Source organism: Rhipicephalus microplus, chromosome 2, assembly GCF_043290135.1.
Source record: "Rhipicephalus microplus isolate Deutch F79 chromosome 2, USDA_Rmic, whole genome shotgun sequence".
NCBI classification, from domain to species: domain Eukaryota; kingdom Metazoa; phylum Arthropoda; class Arachnida; order Ixodida; family Ixodidae; genus Rhipicephalus; species Rhipicephalus microplus.
In genome coordinates, this window is record NC_134701.1 from 210,856,101 (window position 1) to 210,875,639 (window position 19,539).

Consider the following 19,539-nt stretch of genomic DNA (forward strand, 5'->3'; position numbering starts at 1 on the left):
TACAATCAGCCACACTCGAAACAACGGACACCGACAACAATACGCACTGCAATGCAGTCGTATGCATTGAACAATCAAGACACTTAAAGACTGAAGAGTTAGAAAACTTATGTAGTCCAAAGTTCTTGGAACAAAAGTCTGGATGATACTCTTCCGAGAATCACTCACTCAAAGTCCAGCGTCGTTGTCGTTCCGCTGCCCCCGAAGTTTCTCTTCCAGGAAACCTCGCCCCCGAAGTTTTTCTTCCAGGAAACCTCGCGTCTTCACTTGGCCGCTCTGCAAGCTTCAAACTTCTTCGCCGGAAACACGTCGGCTTCACACTCGCAGCTGTTGCCACGCGTCTTCGCTCGATAGCGGTAGACACACACTCTTGTCTGTAGCTCGAGTCGTCACCCCTCAGGTGGAAATCCTCTTCTTCTCCTCCTTTGTCACGGAAGACAAAAGGCTTCGCCCACAAGGCGGTGCACCCTACGCACCCTGGCGCATACTTTCTTCTCCTGCTTTGTCACAAGGACAAAACCTTCACCGACAGGCGCGGCGGGATACCCTACGCACTCTGGCGTTAACTTCCTTCTTCTGCTGATCTCCCATCTCGGCTGCTCGATTAAATACCTTCCGTGCGAGATTCTAGAAAGTTCTCATCATTTCATCGGCGCGATACGCAGCGAAGGCTGGGAAGAGGGCGAGCCGGTTCGAAGGCCGTCCGCGACGGATGACGCAACCCGGCATCACCACGCCCCTTTCCATCTAGAACATTCGTGGGTTTGCTCAGGCGCCGATGAGAGGAGGTTCGTCGGCAAACCCACGCTTCCGAGGGGAAAAGGACGTGCGCCCTGGGAGTCTTTGGATGCTTGTTTTCTTTTTTTATCGTTGACCTCTCAGCACTTCGTCGCGAGAATTTGGCGGCGCGCCCTTTTTGAGCGCTCGGTTTGTGACACTGCCCCCCACTTTAAGAATATTATCTCAGAATATTCAAAACCTCACAAACGAGCGCGAACAGTCCTCACAATCACAAAGACTGTAACATACTCCATCGCTCATGACACGTCACATTCACAATAGATCACTCGATACAATTGCACATTCTAATTCAATCACGCAACACATGAATATAGCCACAGGTACATGAGTACAACACTCCATCCCATATTGCAAACAATATTATACATCACATCACCGTAACAAGCATTTTGACTCGCTCGACATACACTTGTGACACAGGATAACAAGAACAATAACACAACATATGGCACTCAGCCCTGCCAAACACATTCCGATTCCACCTCAGCACCTATCCCGTGTACTTCGAGCGGCGCTTGCGCCCTTTCTTGCGGTGCTCGCTCGATCTTTTCTTGTTTTTCCTCGTTTTCTTCCGGCGAGCCCTTGCCAACGACGGTATCTGAGGCGGCGTCTCAGCCATCGTTGTCACTTCCATCACTGTTAACGGGTCATAATGTTCAACCGATCCTGTTCGGTCATTCACCCGCTTATTCATGTCACGACATCGTGCCTAGCTGGTCGACTCCGTCATCTTTACATTGTCGGTCAGTTGAGGTCGTGCCGACGTAAGTCCAGCTGCCCAGCACGTGAACTCATTCAACACGATCATCTTTTCATTCGCTGTCTCTTGCGCCCAGGCTTCACCTTGGGCTCGAGTGAAATCCTTCACGGGATTTTTCTCCGCTGTATCTCGCGGTCCCTGTGTCGGCGGGGGCTCCATCTTCGGGTCTTCCCCCAAACATTCTGGATAATTCGGCCCTCGCGCCCCGTCGACGTTTCCAATGACGAGGTCATACAGGGGGGTCGTCATGCATAGAGCCGTAACCTTCCCGCTGAAGTAAGGGGTTTCAACCTCAATCTCTGCTTCGAGAAGCATCCGAACCGTACTCTCAATTAGGCAAACCAGTTTCGTTTTGCCTGTTAACTCACTTTCCCGTCATACCAAATTTCTCCGCACGATAACCGTGGAGCTACCGGTATCTCTTAACACCCTAACCTACTTGCCCGCATCTCTTCCAGGCAGCGTGGGCATTCCCTTCGTAACACCGGTTGGCTGTTTTGTCATTAAAGCACCCTCAATAGGAAATTTCTCCCCATTTTTCAACTCTACGAATCCGTCGGTGACGGCATCACCATCGGATTTCGACGCTGCTAGCACACAGGATACCTGGTGAGTTTGACTCGCTCCGTTACGACATGCGTCTGCTTTGTGCCCAGTCTGACCACACTTCAAACATTTTACTACCGTAGGGCTCGTAAAGTTAGTACGACAGCTATTCGCGCGATGACCCACTCGGTTACACAGAAAACATCGCGGAACACTCTCCGGTGCACGCTTATTTTTTTCGGGTGTCGAATTTTTCGAATCTTCCGGACACTCCTTCTTGAACTTGGCCAAATTAGTTCCACCTTGCGCTTCCAAGAATTGATCAGCCAATTCAAGCATGCCTTCAAGTGACTCAGCCTTCCTCTCTTTCAAGTACAGCGACAGGCTTGGGTGGCAACTAGTAAGAAATTGTTCTCTAATTAGGAGCTATCTAAGCTCATCGTACTCCTGCGCTGTCCCTGAAAGTTCAATCCATCTGTCGAAATAATGGCAAAGTCGGGCGGCATACTGCGTAGCCGTCTCACCATCAGCTGGCTTTCCGGTCCCAAATCTGTCCCGGAATCCTTCCACAGTAAACCTAAATCGCTTCAGCAAAGCAGCTTTCACGTTTGCATAGTTGGCTGCATCGGTCGGCGTCAGCCTGCCGTGCACACTGAGCGCTTCACCACTCAAGCTAGTACTCAAAGCAGTTGCCCATTAATGTTCCGGCCAATTCTGGCTCCTTTCAATCGTCTCAAATCTGTGAAGGTACGCGTCAAGGTCGTCCTTCCTTTCATCAAACGCTACGAGCAGCTTGCTTGGGTTCAAGCGGAAGCCATGATCTTCCCGTTCCCTGCTTTCAACTCTAGCTTGGACGGGAGTTTCACTTCGCTGTTGCAAACGGAGCCGCTCGAGTTCCATCTCGTGCTGCCGCTGCCGTTCCCTTTCCTCTCTTTCTTCTTTCAGCTGTCGCTCCTTTGCCTCTCTTTGTTCTCTCGCCCTTTCAGCTGTCAGCTTCTCTCTCTCCAGCTCAGCTTCTTTTTCCGCTTTGGCTCTTTCGACCGCCAACCTTTCTTTTTCCAGCAAAGCAGCGTTTTCTTCTTTGGCTCTCTTTTTTTCTTCTTTTTCCTTCTGGGTGACCCACTTCCGTAGTTCGGCGCCAGAAAGACCCATCTTCTCACCAAGAGCGACTAACTTTTCGAGATCCATTGTGTCTCGCAGATAAAACCTTTCCACGTGCAAAAAATATCTGCCTAAATCAGTCTATCGGAACACTCCCCTGCCCTCGTTAACTAGAACACTGAGCAACACAAAAAATCGTTCCGATAGCACTATCAAGAACTCGAGGCTTTTTCTCACTACTTTGGACACACTGTGCACCAAAAGGTCCTGTCGCGGACGCCAGATTAATTGTCACAGGTCCCGTTAATTAGGGAGGCGATCGCCGGGCTAATTCCAAGGGCCGAAGTATCGGCCCCCCGAACCGCACCACGAAAGCGTGGACAATTTAGAAGTGGTCCTATTAGGCGCGCCAGCGGACGCCGGCTGCGGTCCAAAGAACAAGTCAGAGTCGAGAGTTGATAACCAAAACAAAATTATATCCTCAATAATGACAGATAAAAACGATACACCAATATGCACACTCGACAATCATTGAATATGATATGATACCAATCAAACAACTTACTATACAGTACAATCAGCCACGCTCGAAACAACGGACACAGACAACAATACGCACTACAATGCAGTCGCATGCATTGAACAACCAAGACACTTAAAGACTGAAGAGTTGGAAAACTTATGCAGTCCAAAGTTCTTGAAACAAAAGTCTGGATGATACTCTTCCGAGAATCACTCACTCAAAGTCCAGCGTCGTTGTCGTTCCGCTGCCCCCGAAGTTTCTCTTCCAGGAAACCTCGCGTCTTCACTTGGCCGCTCTGCAAGCTTCAAACTTCTTCGCCGGAAACACGTCGGCTTCACACTCGCAGCTGTTGCCACGCGTCTTCGCTCGATAGCGGTAGACACACACTCTTGCCTGTAGCTCCAGTGGTCACCCCCCAGGTGGAAATCCTCTTCTTCTCCTCTTCCTTCTTCTCCTTCCTTGTCACGGAAGACAAAAGGCTTCGCTCACAAGGCGGTACACCCTACGCACTCTGGCGCATACTTTCTTCTTCTCCTGCTTTGACACAAGGACAAAACCTTCACCGACAAACGCGGCGTGATACCCTACGCACTCTGGCGTTAACTTCCTTCTTCTGCTGATCTCCCATCTCGGCTGCTCGGTTAAATACCTTCCGCGCGAGATTCCAGAAAGTTCTCATCATTTCGTCGGCGTGATACGCAGCGAAGGCTGGGGAGAGGGCGAGACGGTTCGAAGGCCATCCGCGACGGATGACGCAACCCGGCATCACCACGCCCCTTTCCATCTAGAACATTCGAGGGCTTGCTCAGGCGCCGATGAGAGGAGGTTCGTCGGCGAACCCACGCTTCCGAGGGGAGAAGGACGTGCGCCCGGGGAGTCTTTGGATGCTTGTTTTCTTTTTTTATCGTTGACCTCTCGGCGCTTCGTCGCGAGAATTTGGCGGCGCGCCCTTTTTCGAGCTCTCGGTTTGTGACATAAGGTCCAGCCTTGACGGGCAAAACTCGTTTTCAGTGCAGTGAAAAATTTTCTCCATGATTTAAGCGGCGCATAAGAAGAGATGACTACGAGCAGGTCTGCGAGAAAATAACCAAGCGTTGGGATCTCGCATCGGCGGCATCAACATTAGTGACGAAAAAAAAACATCGTTACGTTATAACGCCACCAATGACGTCACAGGTCGTCCATATTTGTAACGTGATCATGTGACGTAACATAACGTGACGCCAAATGATGACTTCACCACACGACATCTTCGCTTGGTTAAATGTATGTTGATCACTAAGGCAGCGTAAAACTATAGGGGCCGAAAGAAAGCTTTCGGAGGGGGCGGGGCGCACAGTTGCCTGAAGTTAATGGAGGGAACTCTGGCGCTGCGATCGTTCGGCCATCATGAGAGTACAGTGTACTATAACGGGAGTGATGGGTAGTACACGAATTTGCCTCGTCTTCGTGCTTGTGACTTCGAACGAACCCGTGGCTTTGTTTATTGCACTGTTTTGGTGTTGTTTCGAATGGAAGAAGGATCCGTTGCGAACTTCTTGACTCGATTTTTATTGGTGAGCCTAAAAATATTTAGGTGGTGAAGTGCAACTGCTGAACATTTGCTGATTGTCATCCCGTGACATAGCTTCTCCAGACCACGCGACACCAAATGAAGCCGAAAGAACAAAGCCAAGACAAATTTGTGCACTACCCATCATTCCCACGATGGCTAAATTGTCGCGCCTTGCGGCTCCCATAGACACTAGCTCCAGAGTTCCCTCTTGTGTATTCATAATATGGCCACATCGAGTGAGAAGAGAATGAAGAAGGTGGCCTCAGAGTTGTCTTAGGCGAGTCCAAAAGTGACCCTGTGAAGTTCATTAATAGAGCTGACTATACATTCAACCCACTCGCGAAAAAACAAAAGAAAAGTTGGAAATGACTATAGCATCACTACAGGCGTAATCTTCATACCTGTCTTTCATTGTAATGTGGCATCGCTCATGTGTATCACCGACTCAAATAAGCTGTTCACACATGAGCGCTTTTTGACATTTATAGCTTCCGTAACACTGTGTGCTTCTAAGTGCAATGAGCTCTGAATCGGCGCTTTGTAATGCTTCAGAGTTTACAAACCCACTACTGGCAACGGTATATACCAAAGTATACAAACTGTTAAGCTTGATATTTACTTCCAGATTAGAGTGGCGCGCAGTTGGGTACCTTTTATTTTATAAGCGCGTTTTATTAGACAACCTTCGATGTCGATAACAGCGTCGCTGGAGTGAAAGAAAGAGGATTATTTTGCTCGCGGTGATAAGTGTCATGCAGCGCGCGTCTTACGCAACCGGCAATTTCGATAAAGAAAAAAGAAAAACCAAACCTAAAGCAAAGAGCGCAGGCACACCGTGCTTTTCATACTGTTCTTTACAGAAGCCTTCGTAATTACTACGACAACTTTTTCCCTTTTTTTTTTCAAATGACTTTTCTGTTTGTAGTGTTACTCAATAGCATGCGCGATTTTCGTAAGGCGTAATCCACTCCATTATAGTGAACAAGTATCGTGTTGACGTCGCACTGAAAATGTTAAGTCGACTTCACGTGCACGGCACGTACTGGTGTCCATATCGCATGGTAATGCACCAAATATGTTAGAAACGCTTGCCCCTCTGTCTCGGTACTCCAGTGATCCGCTCAGCATGCATGAGGGACACGAGAAATACTGCAAATCACTTTAAACAATACTTCTACAATATTATGCAAATCTTGTTTCTTTTTATTTGCAAAAAAACTTCCTGTTTGGCCTTTGTAAATATATTGCTCGCAGTTGTTACTGACCAGCAGGTATTCTGACGGAGCGATCTGACTCAAATAAACACTGCGCGATGCCTGGTAATAATATCTGGGGCGTCCCAAAACCACGATATATGATCATGAGAGACGCCCTGGTGGAGGGCTCCAGAACTTTCGACCGTCTCTTATCTCTAACGTGCGCTCACAATATACACGAGCATCTGCCATTTCACCTCTCATCATCATTATCATCATCAGCCTGACTACGTCCACTGCAAGATAAAGGCCTCTCCCATGTTCCGCCAGTTAACTCGGTCCTGTGCTTGCCAATTTGTACCCGCGAATTTCGCCTCTATCGAAATACAACCACCGCGGCAGGGACCAAAGCCATGACCTTCGGTCAGCAGCCGAAAAACATAACTACTGCTCCAACGTGGCGAACTGCTGTTCGAGTAACGCTGCAGCTAGTAGCCTAGTCAACAAAGCATTTATTTTATAAGTTCTTTTTGTCAAAACCCAACCACCTGCTTACATACCAACCGGCTTGCACCTCCTCTCATGAACAAGTTTCGCGTAATTTTTTTCCCTTTCTTCGAGTGCACAAAACCCAGAGTCCGCGTTCACGGGAAAGTGCTTACGCCAGAAAGTTTTTTTGTAAGACCTGACCTCAACCAATTTTCATGTTTCGTACATTATCTCCAAAAGCTGACTGACGTACGAAACGTTCTTTGATATAGAAAGCATTTTGCAAGATAAGAACATCACTAAGTCACATATGGGCGTTCTCGCTAAAGCTTCATGTGATTTGGATTCTATAGCTGTGTCAAATTCGTGGATATTTTTTATGAGTGGCATTAGATCTTCAGCGGACCTCTTTCGCAACAATGCTACACACGTGTCAACCGGGAACAAAGCTGACAAAGCTACAGAACTCGAGCTCTTTTCCCTCGCTACCTTCGCAAGGCGCGCTGAGCTCTTCGACGCGCGTTCACCCTCAACGGTCTTACGTCATTCAAGGACATAACCTTCAGGATAAACGAAAGAAGGAGGATGCAAGGACAACAAGTGTAAGGACAAGTGATGCTTGCTTGGCGAGCTTGGGCTTTCCTCTTCAGCGAACAGTGACACAAACTGCAAGCATCATCGAAACAATTTTCACCAAAACTATTGATTGTCGACGTGCTATAGGTATCTTTCCATAAACAGGTATATATCGTAACACGTAGAATACGAAATGCGGAATACTATTGTGCATTACTCCTTCACGATTGGCCAATTAAAAATGTGTTATTAGCGTCATGTTATTTGTATTTGTTTCACTTTAGTATACGCTTTCCTGTACAAAACCATGTTTGGCTTTCGGTAGCTTTTTTTCATTCTTTTTTTTTGCGCGCGGCAGAACGTACAAAAATTGAGTAGTCGAGAGGACCCAAACCTCAACCTTTCCACAACAAGCCTGTTAAAACAGAACACAACGAAACGTAGGTCCTTCCAGGGTATGCGTATCAACAATAAAACTACTGGAGGGAACGGCACTTTTCACTGGCTTTCAAAGAAATTGGCATTTCAGCGTGAACGGAGGTACACGGTGCGTCACCGTTATATATATATACGTATGCAATGGTCGCCACAATTGTAACCATCTTCTTGCTGTCACGTACATGTTCGCGTCATCTACACACACAACTGTTCATCTTACACAAACACATGGGTCCTCTCTTTAAGGGTTGGCGAAACCCCGAAGGGGGCGGGATAACCAAGCTTTTGCAAAATGTATTCAATAACACCCCATCCCACAGTGCGTGCAATCTGCTTTTTTATTATCATTATTTACTAGTATTCAAGCTCTAAGTTGCGTTCGCCCTACACGACTCAAAGGCCAAAGCCATGTTCATTCTTCTTCTCAGTCAATGTATTCACCAGTTACGTTAAGTGACATCTTAGTGATGCAATTGTGGCGCAACAGATTACGGCAACCTTGTTAAGCCATAATGACGTCATTGCGTGCTTTTTTTTTTTGCATCCGGTCATGGCGATTGGCAATTTTCACGTTTGATGAGACATTCAAGGCATTCGCCTTAGTAATGTAAGGGCCTTCGCGTGCCGAAACCAGTGCATGGCCCTGAGGCGCTCGCCGTGTTGGAGGGCTCCGGAAATTTTGACCCCCTGGTGCTCTTTAACGTACTCTTACATCGCACAATGGACGGGCTCCATTGCTGTTGTCCGCGACCATCGGTCCGGCAGCCGAGCTCTATGGGCACCGTAGCCCTCCGGCTTGCAGAGCAGAGTAAACGAAACCTTGCGGTCATTCATTCGGAGAGTGACACAAACGCGACCTATACGCGACTTCGCTATGAAGTACGCTGTTGTAACTGCAGCTTTATGACCACGCACCTGCATGGCAACTCCGAGCACCCGGAATACGCGATGGCACGAGAGCCTACTCACGTAAAGGAAATGCACCGAAAGATAAGGATGGGATGGTGTGCGTACTGCATAGATTCTCAACACATGACCGGCAACTCACTACCGTCACTAAAGCGGACAGTGTAGTGCAATGATCGTATTTTGGCAGGCCTAGAATATGGGGCAAAAACCTGGACAATCACTGGTCACTGGACAATTGCTGGACAAACCTGGACAATAAAGTTTTTTTTTTCTTAGTTATTCAGTGTACAATAAAAACAAAAAGTACAGGCGTAAAACTAAGAAATAAAAAGACAGCTGGGCGGATCAGAGAACAAAAAGGGGTAGCCGATACCCTAGTAGATATAAAGATGAACCTGAATAAGTGACGTTGTCAAAAGGATATATAACAGATGTTCCGTTAGAACGTTGCAATTAACACCAAGAGATGAGGCCGAAAACGTCAACTGGGCGTCAAATAGTGAAGCGACGAAATTTACAAATTTGCAGGCATAAAATGAAATCAGTTTATTAGGGCGGCCAATGTGGGTGGCGATTTGGGCTTGTTGGTATGGTAGCATGGTGATATATGGTAGCAGAGACAAATGACACGGACACGGTTGTTTTGAATGTGCCTTCTCCGGTTCCGTGTCCTTGCCTGCGCTACCATATATTATCATGTTATTAGGACGGGATAAGTTGAAGATCATTGGTAGAGACCTTCGTCCTAAAGTGGACTTGCTGATGGTGATGATTGTATCACTTACTGCTAAGACCGTCTATGTACGCCACCCAGCCTGGCAACTCTCTCGAGCACTTCCGGTGCGCAAGTAATAAGTACGAGTCCTTCCAAGGCATCTGTGCGTGTCGGTCTCGTTTCACACAATGATGTCATCGTCATCGTGACTGTGGCGATGATTCTGCTGATGATGATGGAGATGACAGTACTGGCAGCGACCTGCTTAATGATTAAAATTATGACGATGACGATGATAATCATAATCGTAACCATCTCAATCATCAAGGCACGTCGCTGCCAGTGCCCATAATGACATCTCGATTATCCTTTCACAGTTGTGAGATCAAAGTAAGGGAAGTCGGTGGAGGATGCTCATTTCACTTGTTGGACACAACGTGACGAACAACGGTAACGAACCCAATAAGCAATCACATCAAGAAAAGCGTGGGAGCACAATAATTGTTACGTTAAACTGCGTAGTAATAATCATTGCATAAATGGGAAATAATTAAAGTGGACTAAAAGCACACGCTTGGCGTCTGTGGGGTTCAGTTGTCGCTTGTTCGTTTTTAACTTTCGTGAAAAATGGCTGCGTGACCACACGTCTTCAAGAAAACAAACGTGTGAAATCGAAACTGCAGGGTCATAATGGAAGCGAATTTCTTCCCGCGATAACGTTGAAATAAATAAATAATTATATAAATAAATAATATATTTAATTAGTAATTGTAAATAATTAAGTATTCACCTACGAGCGCACCTGTGCGATCTCCTTGGGACTGCTGCTGTTCCTTTGCCCGGAATTCGGGCACTTTCGCCCCGATCGGAATGCGGCCGCCGTGGCCAGCATCTAAACCAGCGACTCCACGCCTATTACGTAACATAATTAAGCGTCAAACAGCGGATACGGCAGTAAGAGCTTGAAAAAGACGAAGTTGCATTGAACTAGAGCTGCCTTTCACTAGAAGCATACTGTCATGAGATCACGACGTTGACGAAGGCAGCATGCATGAGTCGGCCAGTTCAAGGTGACTTTCTTTATTTGGGCGAGCCTGTGCCCGGGAAACGAAAACTCAAACTATATACGGTAATACCCACCGCACACTGATAGCGGCGTCAATAATTTGACGAGCGGTACGTAAAGCGCGTCGGCTTTTATACATCTGATATCGAAGATTTCAACGTGTAATCGCTGACGGCCCCGAAAGCTACGGAATAAACTACACTATTTCGCATCCTGCACGCAACATTAACTGCGGCATGATCCGGAACAATCGCGAAGCTTCCCGGAAGTTACGGCGTGGTCAGCGCCAATCATTGATTATTTTCTTTTTCGCTGAATTACGAATACATCAAGACAAAATTCACAAACGCGTGGGGCAATACTATAGAGTGAGATCAGTATACAAGTGTACATACGTGTGCATGTATACACTTCGCAAGGATGTTGTCGGGGAATGCAATGTATTAAGTTCCTCACCTTACTTGGTGATAACCGCTCATCACTACTGACCTAACCTTTTCATAGCATTACCATTGAATCACCATCTACTACCGGTTACCAAGACAAACGAGACCACTGATTCACCCCAAGCTGACCAAAACGGCAAAATATCACTTGGCGCCGACTCCGGACGCGTTCAATCCCCTCTCCGCATTTTTACTCACGAATCTACCCAGACCTCATTAGCCTGCCATTCCTCATGGTGCGGGAAAATAGCCACCATTTCCCTTGTTCTCTGTAGTATCGGTGAAGACCCTCCACCACCCATTCTCCACGTTACCAGCTCACATGCGCAATCAAAAAATAAACTGTCTTCCAGTAACCCGGGCGTCCAGCTTTGGCTCATAAACAGAGCCGGGGAGGTGGCTAACAGGCATGGTCTGGCAGACTCATCAGCAGCAGCAGCAGCCTGACTACACCCACTGCAAGGCAAAGGCCTCACCAATGATCCGCCAATGAACCCTATTTTGTGCCTTCTGCTGCCACGTTATACCTGCGAACTTTTCAATATCATCGGCCCACCTAACTTTCTGTCTCCCTTGCGTGCGTTTGCCTTCTCTGGAAATCCAGCGGTTATTCTGCATACTTGCTACGTGCCCAACCCATGTCCATTTATTATTCTTGATTTCAACTATAATATTCTTGGCCCCGGTTTGTTCCCTGACCTACTATGATCTCTTCTTGTCTCTTAAGGTTACACCTGTTATTTTCCTTTCTATAGCTCACTGCGTCGTCCTCAATTTAAGCTGAACCATCTTTGTAAGCCTCCAGATCTCTGCTTCGTAGGTAAGTACCAGCAAGGTGTGGCTGTTGTATACTTTCCTCTAGATGGTTAGTGGCAGATTACCATTCATGATTTGAGAATGCTTGCCGAATGTGCTCCACCCCATTTTTATTCTTCTAGTGACTTGAATCTCGTCATTCAGCTCCGTGGTTACTACCTGCCCTAAGTAGACAGATTCCTTTAGTCTGGCAAACTACCTCCCCTCATATACGACCCTGTACGGTCAAAAACGTTGTTTTTTCTTCTTCTTCTTGAGCTGTTTCTCCTAACAGACCACAATAAACGTTCAAGTAAAACCACGGAGAACGGACATTTCATGGAAGAAATAAGTGTATCCCTTCCACTGTGCGTGAGCACTTATAAAGCGAGAAATTAAAATGAACAACGTGCAAAATTTGAGATCAAGGGTCTTGTAACAGTGACCTGTTTACGTGACGCCAGTATTACACTGAAGTTATCGCGCTAAGCTGTCGCGGTTTGTTAATGCAGACGTGGAACTTCAACCGCCAATGTCCTCACCACCGTAAGCTATTCAGCATTAATTTTTTAAAATGTATCCCTCATTATAGTGTGTGTGTGTGTGTGTGTGTGTGCGCGCGTGCGTGCGTGTGTGTGTGTGTGCGCGCGTGCGTGCGTGTGTGTGTGTGCGTGTGCGTGTGCGTGTGTGTGTGTGTGTGTGTGTGTGTGTGTGTGTGTGTGTGTGTGTGTGTGTGTGTGTGTGTGTGTGTGTGTGTGTGTGTGTGTGTGTGTGTGTGTGTGTGTGTGTGTGTGTGTGTGTGTGTGTGTGTGTGTGTGGAAGAGAGAGAGAGAACAGCGTCACCACTGTGACAACAATCAGAGGCCAAACAGTCATATAAGCCACGGAAAAAAACTCGCTAGCGTCTTTTGCGTTTCTTTTTATGTGAATCGTAATGTATACGCCCACCATTATACGCAACATTTCACAGTTTCTTAACAAATTCTGATACAACGATGCCGCTTCCGTAATGTTGCTGGATCAATTGGGATCGATTACGCACACGGGCCTTACGCCCGCATAAGGAGCCTTACATATGCGTTTTTGTAACGAGCGCACCCAGCTCCTTTTACCGTTCCACCCTGACCTTACGGTTATTCGAAATGAAGCCGACCTGCGCGTTCTGCATCGTGTATCTTCTTTTTTTTCTTTAATTTTAAGCAACGTCGTGGCACACGCAGAGGATAGCCGTTATATAGTGGAATATTACTTGCATGTTGACATCAGGTATAGAATTATTTGAAATGCATACGACGAAGTCAAAATGTCATCAACGTTCTTCGTTTATTAAATGCGAAGCATTTGTTAGGGAACTTCGGCGACTTTGAGCGTATCTATCTATCTATCTATCTATCTAACCGCTTACGTTTGGGCGCTCTCGTGGTCACCTCGTCTATACTTATTGGCGTGAACCAAAACTAGCATGGTAGGGTATAATGATTTGACGAATATGACGCACTGGTCAAGACATGAACAATGTCACAATCCCGTCGCGTACGTCGTCAAACACTTGCCGCCAGTCAGTAGCCCATACCCACGTGCGGGTATGTGCCGCTGGTATGCGGGTATGTGCCACAGGTGTTTGACACTTAGTATCTACCGAGGAACGACGAGAACACACATGGGCAAATTTAACGCGCGAGCGTTAAAAAATACCCGACATCGCTAGCGTCGACCCAAAGAATGCAAAGAACAAATATCCGAGTCCCAGCTGGAATCGAACCCAAGCACTCTGCGTGGTAGTGAAGTATTTTACCACAGAGCTACGCCAAATCTTGGAACTACTTTTCAAATATAGGCGCTAATCTTCGTGAAACGTCAATAGTAGCTCGTGTTGCCTACACAATTTTATAAACGTTACATATGCACTTCTTTGATACAGCTATCACGTCGGGTTGACGGCAATTGTGGTTATGTACCATGCGTTGAAGGTGATTTATGTAGCAGTGTCCGGGGCCAGCATCTTCGCGAGCATCAGCGCTTCATATCAGCTTCTGGTGTTGCTAATGCGCATGTTTCAGTTCACATCGTTGCGCAAGTGAAAAGAACTGGTTATATAAACATCTGCAGCTCTTGAACATATATCTGCGCCGGCCAGATTTGCACATAAATTTTAGGTCATTTCATGACGTGTCGCTCAATAAAAAAAATTCCAACACGGCCAACTTCCCTCTGCATGCTTCGCATAACGTGGTTTCGCAGGTACGTGGGATCTGCCGAATTTTTTCACTGTCGTTCTCTATCTTCTTTCGCATCATTTGAAATACTGTCACCACGCTCAGCCGAAAATAAAACCCGAGAACCAATGTACTCCTCTTGATGCATTAGTTTCAACGCTGCAGAGGCTGTGCAAGAACTACCATCAGCAAGGTGCGTCGCGACGGGCAGTGAATGAAACACCAAAATGTGAAACTACAGAGACGCCAAAATGTCCTCATTGTCTACCGTATGACGGGGCTTAATTATACCTGAGGTACGCAATATCTTCGTTTACTACTCATCCAAAATGCGAAAAGAAGTCATATTGCGGGCGGTGAAATAACTGAACTCTTCCTTGATGCGAGGGCATCTAATGCAGGAAGTCTCGCTATAGCTTCCACAATGTTGCACCTGGCGTATGAAACGGAGTAGCAGATGGTAATCGCAGCTGAGTCATTGCGTCAAAGACTACCAAAATACAGGATCTCAGCTACAATGACATTTTTTTTCTCAACGTCTCGCCGAAGAGTCCAGAAACCGTGTGCAAATCTTCGCCAACTGGACGATGCCACCAAACCAACACGCGACAGTGACGATGAAGGAGATATGACGATGAATCTCCACCACCCTGCCTCGTTACTACAGCCTACAGTTGTTTCACGCAACCAGTTTTCAACCACGCAACCAGTTTTCAACCGCGAAATGGAGTTATAGCTTGGTTCAATCCAAAATATTCACTCGGGGCGCTTCTTATTGTCTAGACTGCATGACCTCGTGGCTACGGTGGGGATTTTAGGCTTGAAAAACAAAGTATCAACGCTATTTCCCTTATTTTCAGAAACTACGTTGAATTCACTGTTCTCGCAATGATGCGAAAAAACTATAAGGTTTTAAGTGCCAGAAACACGAAATCAGTGTGAAGTACATGGTTCAATGAAGCAAGAACACGGCTACTCCGCAAATCTTGAAGAGGCAACATAAGAAAGGTAATGTGCACTCATTTTCCGAAATTCGCTCGACTACGATGTTTCAAGACACCAACAACAGATACCGCTGCGAACGACTCCGGAGGTCGTCAAAGTTGTCGGCCTACGACTACGAACGCTTCTGCCATTACAGCATCGCGACATGGGGGCCTCTACTTATAGGCGAAGTACTTCCAGGAGCACGAATCTACCTCGTGTTATATATAGAGTTGTTTACTTGTTTTGAAGCATTGTCGCTGCACAGAAACAGCTGACTTCTCTCGACGGTGTTCGCTTAGCCTTCCTCTGGGTGTGTGTGTGTGTATATGTATGTGCGTGGGTTCTTTTTTCTTTCAAATGTTTGGATTATGGAATCTGTGTGGGCGGCAAACTCTGTCTCTTATGCTGGTACGCCAGAAAAAAAAGTCCTAACACAAACGCCTCCATTACGTAAATACAGTCATATGAAGTGGAAGGCACTATATGTAGCATACTTCTGACAGCCCAACTGATTTCTAGGTGAGTTAGGCCCTCTATCAGAGAATATTAAACAAGACCTGATGAAGTCTCTCTGTTTTTTCTTCCTAGACGAGAAAATACTGTTGTGCCCTTTCGATAACACGCGTTTGTTTTTATATATATTGAAATGCTACCGCCTATTGCCTCTAACCGAAGCAGCAGTAAGACAATCTGCGCCTCGCCGCGGTGGTCTAGTGGCTAAGGTACTTGGCTGCTGACCGCAGGTCGCGGGATCAAATCCCGGCTGCGGCGGCTGCGTTTCCGATGGAGGCGAAAACGTTGTAGGCCCGTGTGCTCAGATTGGGGCGCACGTTAAAGAACCCCAGGTGTTCAAAATTTCCGGAGCCCTCCACTACGGCGTCTCTCGTAATCATATGGTGGTTTTGGGACGTTAAACCCCACATATCAATCAATCAATCAGTAAGACAATCTGATTCCAATCGTCTGTCACACGTCAATGGTGTGCAAGCACAGAAAGAAAGCAAATTGCTTCCCCTTGCGTTCATTGTTTCAAACTTCCCTGGTGGAGTTGTATCAAGCTTCTAATTCCCATCCGAGCATGCTGCCTCATAATTTTATTCTTAAGACTAATACGATAATGTCTACAAGCCGAGCACTTAGCCTACCTGCATTCCTTAGCAATCATACTATTAGCGCAGGGCCAGGTTAGTTTCTCAGCTGTCGTGTAATGTAATCTTCCTTACATGTTCGTGCGCATCTTACATGAACATATGTGTTCCAGGAAATGATAAGTAGTAATACTGCTACAGACAAGCGTGCAGTGCACCTTCTGTTTAATCTCGCCGAATGAAGGCGTGTGGAACGCTTTCCACGCGCATGCCCACTTGCTCCACGCGGATGACATGAGCTCGCATCCACCGCACTCGTCGGAAGTTCACAGGTTGAGCAACCATACGCCTCGCTGTATTTCAACCTCGCTCCAGTTGATATTGCCGCAGTGCAACGCGAACAAAAGATGACAGCAGCTTACGGCAGCGAGGAGAACGCGTTCAGGACAAGCTGTACAGCTTGTTTGTTTGTTTGTAGCCTAGAATCCATGGCTCATACCCACTCTGGGGGATTGGCCAAGAGAACATATAGTCTCAATGGACGATAACTGCACTAGTACAACAAAAAATTAAGGGGGGGGGGGGAGCTGTAGAGTGAAGACAGTAAGACGCCTGCTTCGTTGTCGTCCCGAAAACCGCCTGTCCCACTAGCTGGAATCTACAAAACATTCCTATCGTCGTTCTTCTTCATATACACACGTGTCAATATATGTTGAGTTTATTCGCCGCGTACGTATTACAGATGGTAGGAGATGATACCAAGTAAATTAAGATATCAGTAAAAATAGAGCAAAGGGTCTCACCTGTGATGTATGCCAGTACGATGTGCAGAAAACCGAAGAAAGGCCTGAGTATAGGTAGATAGTCAGTTATCCGTTAGGCGGCGAATCGCACGGCGTCGGAACATCACGGACCAGAGACGGAGCAGCACTGTCAATTCCACTGCGCGTCCCGGAGCTTGAGGCCGTTGGCGGAGCAACAGGTTGCGCAACATGCAGTTGCCATAATGGACCACGTGATCACCACTGTCTGCCCTCCACCTCTGCGAGCGAGCTCGGCACCGCGTCCTTCCCCTCGAATCGATGAAGGGGGGGCCGGAAGAGACAACTGCACGTCCGAGGAGGCGCTCCGAAATCCCGTTGCGTCATCGAATGGCGCCGCCTACATTGTTGGGAGAGGAGGAGCGAGCTCCGGCCTTTTCGGGCTCTGTGCGACGTCGTATGTGTGGAACGGGATGTAATGACAGCGGTTGTTAAATGGGAATATTTGAGCGTTTTCCCGTTGGCTGTGAACCCGCCACGGAGGTCGAATGGTTGAGGTGCTCGACAGCTCATCCCTAGGTCGAGGGTTCGATTCCCGGCAGCGGCGGCCGCATTTCGAGGGAGTAGAAGTGCTAGAGGCCCGTGTACCTATGGCCACACGTTATGAAACTCCAGATGGTCAAACTTTTCGGAGCCCTCTCATTCAACATGCCTCACACTCATATCGTGGTTTTGGGACGTAAAACCCCAGCAGTTATTAATCATGACGGTGAAGAAAGCAGGACGAAGTCGGTAAATTATTAAACGCATTATCGGGCGTATACTTGTGCTCGGCAAAATATAACTGCCAAGTACACAAGCAACACTCGCTGTACAAAATGCGGAAATCGAGATCATTGCAAATGATAAAGATTATGTATCCTGTTACCGTTGATGCCGTTGGAGTGCAAAATTTAATTCACAAGCTTAAGTTATCCTCTTCTTGTGGCGTAGATGAAATCAACTCAAAGTTTCTAAAAAACACTGCATTGTATTCATCAATTTACTTGTCCTTAATCTTTTCGCAATCTATTCAGACCTCCACTTTGCCGCTTGACTGGAAGGTGGGGAAGGTGGTCCCTCTGCACAAATCTGGTAACACACAGTCTCCTCTCAATTACAGACCAATTTCCCTAACCAGTGTTCCTTGTAAAATGTTAGAACATATAATTTACTCCAACCTTGTCTCATTCCTAGAATCGAATTCTTTTTTTACTCCCTACCAGCACGGATTCCGAAAAAGTTACTCATGTGAAACCCAACTTCTTTATTTTACTAATGACATAGCATCGGCTTTAGATCGCGGCTCACTTGTGCATTGCATTTTTCTTGACTTTCAAAAAGCTTTCGATAAAGTACCTCACCAATTACTCCTCCTGAAAATTAGTGCCTTAAACATTGACCCGAACATTCTTAAATGGATTGAATGCTTTCTGACTAATCGCACTCAGTTTGTAACAACTAATGGCTATAACTCACCTCTTTCTAAAGTAACATCCGGCGTACCCGAAGGTTCCGTATTAGGCCCTTTACTTTTTCTTATATATATTAATGATCTCCCAGACAGCATTAACTCAGCTATAAGGTTATTTGCAGATGATTGTGTAATTTACCGCGAAATAAACAATGAATATGATAACCAATTTCTACAGTCAGACCTTGACACTGTCTCAACCTGGTGCAATAAATGGCTTATGACTCTCAACTCTAACAAATCTAAATGCATGTCAATAACCCGGCGATCTATTTCTCCCCCCTGTACCTACAGAATTAACGCCGTTCCCCTCCAGCATGTCTCTTCATATAAGTACCTCGGCGTTTACATTACCAACAATCTATCTTGGCACACGCATGTTACCTACATCTTTAATAACGCTAACCGAACGCTAGGATACTTACGCCGCAACTTTTCTCGCGCTCCGCTGTCCCTCAAAATTCTATTATACCGATCACTAATTCGCCCAAAGCTTGAGTACGCGTCCGCTATATGGGATCCCGTGCAGCAAAATTTAATTAACGCGTTAGAATCTGTTCAGAACCGCTCAGTTCGGTTCACTTGTTCTAATTATTCCCGTACTGCTAGCATATCAGAAATGAAATCTAACCTTGACCTACCCAATCTAACTGTCCGGAGGAAACTAGAGCGACTGCATTTTTTTCATAAGATATTTTTTCACAATCCATCAATGAAGCGAGACCTCATTTCACAACCGTCATACCACTCATCGCGCATTGATCATCAGCATAAGGTTGCCATTTCGTTTTGCCGCACCAAATTCTTTTCAGCAGCCTTCTTACCGAAAACAGCCGCCGATTGGAACCACCTTCCCTCTTCCGTTGTAACAATAACAGACCCTTTGTTATTCAAGACTGCAATTTCTCAGCAATGCTTGTAACTATACGCAGTTTCTATTATCTATCTTTGTCTTGTATGTGCTTGAATTCTTATACATTTTTAGTTGACTTATGTTGCCTTCCCGATTTGCGCATCTGACACTTGTTTCTTTATTTTGTCTTTTTTTCTTGTGTGTT

At 46.5% G+C, this 19,539-nt stretch overlaps 1 protein-coding gene across 1 annotated transcript in view; it reads right to left on the reverse strand.

The window, feature by feature from the left end:
• Positions 1 to 17,398, reverse strand: part of cyc (basic helix-loop-helix ARNT-like protein cyc) — a 66,228-nt gene extending 48,830 nt beyond the window's left edge. The window contains exon 1 of the mRNA XM_075875379.1: positions 17,011 to 17,398. The gene's annotated coding sequence lies outside the window, so the exon portion shown is untranslated. The remainder of the gene's footprint in view (positions 1 to 17,010) is intronic.
• Between the last annotated feature and the right edge of the window lie 2,141 nt (positions 17,399 to 19,539).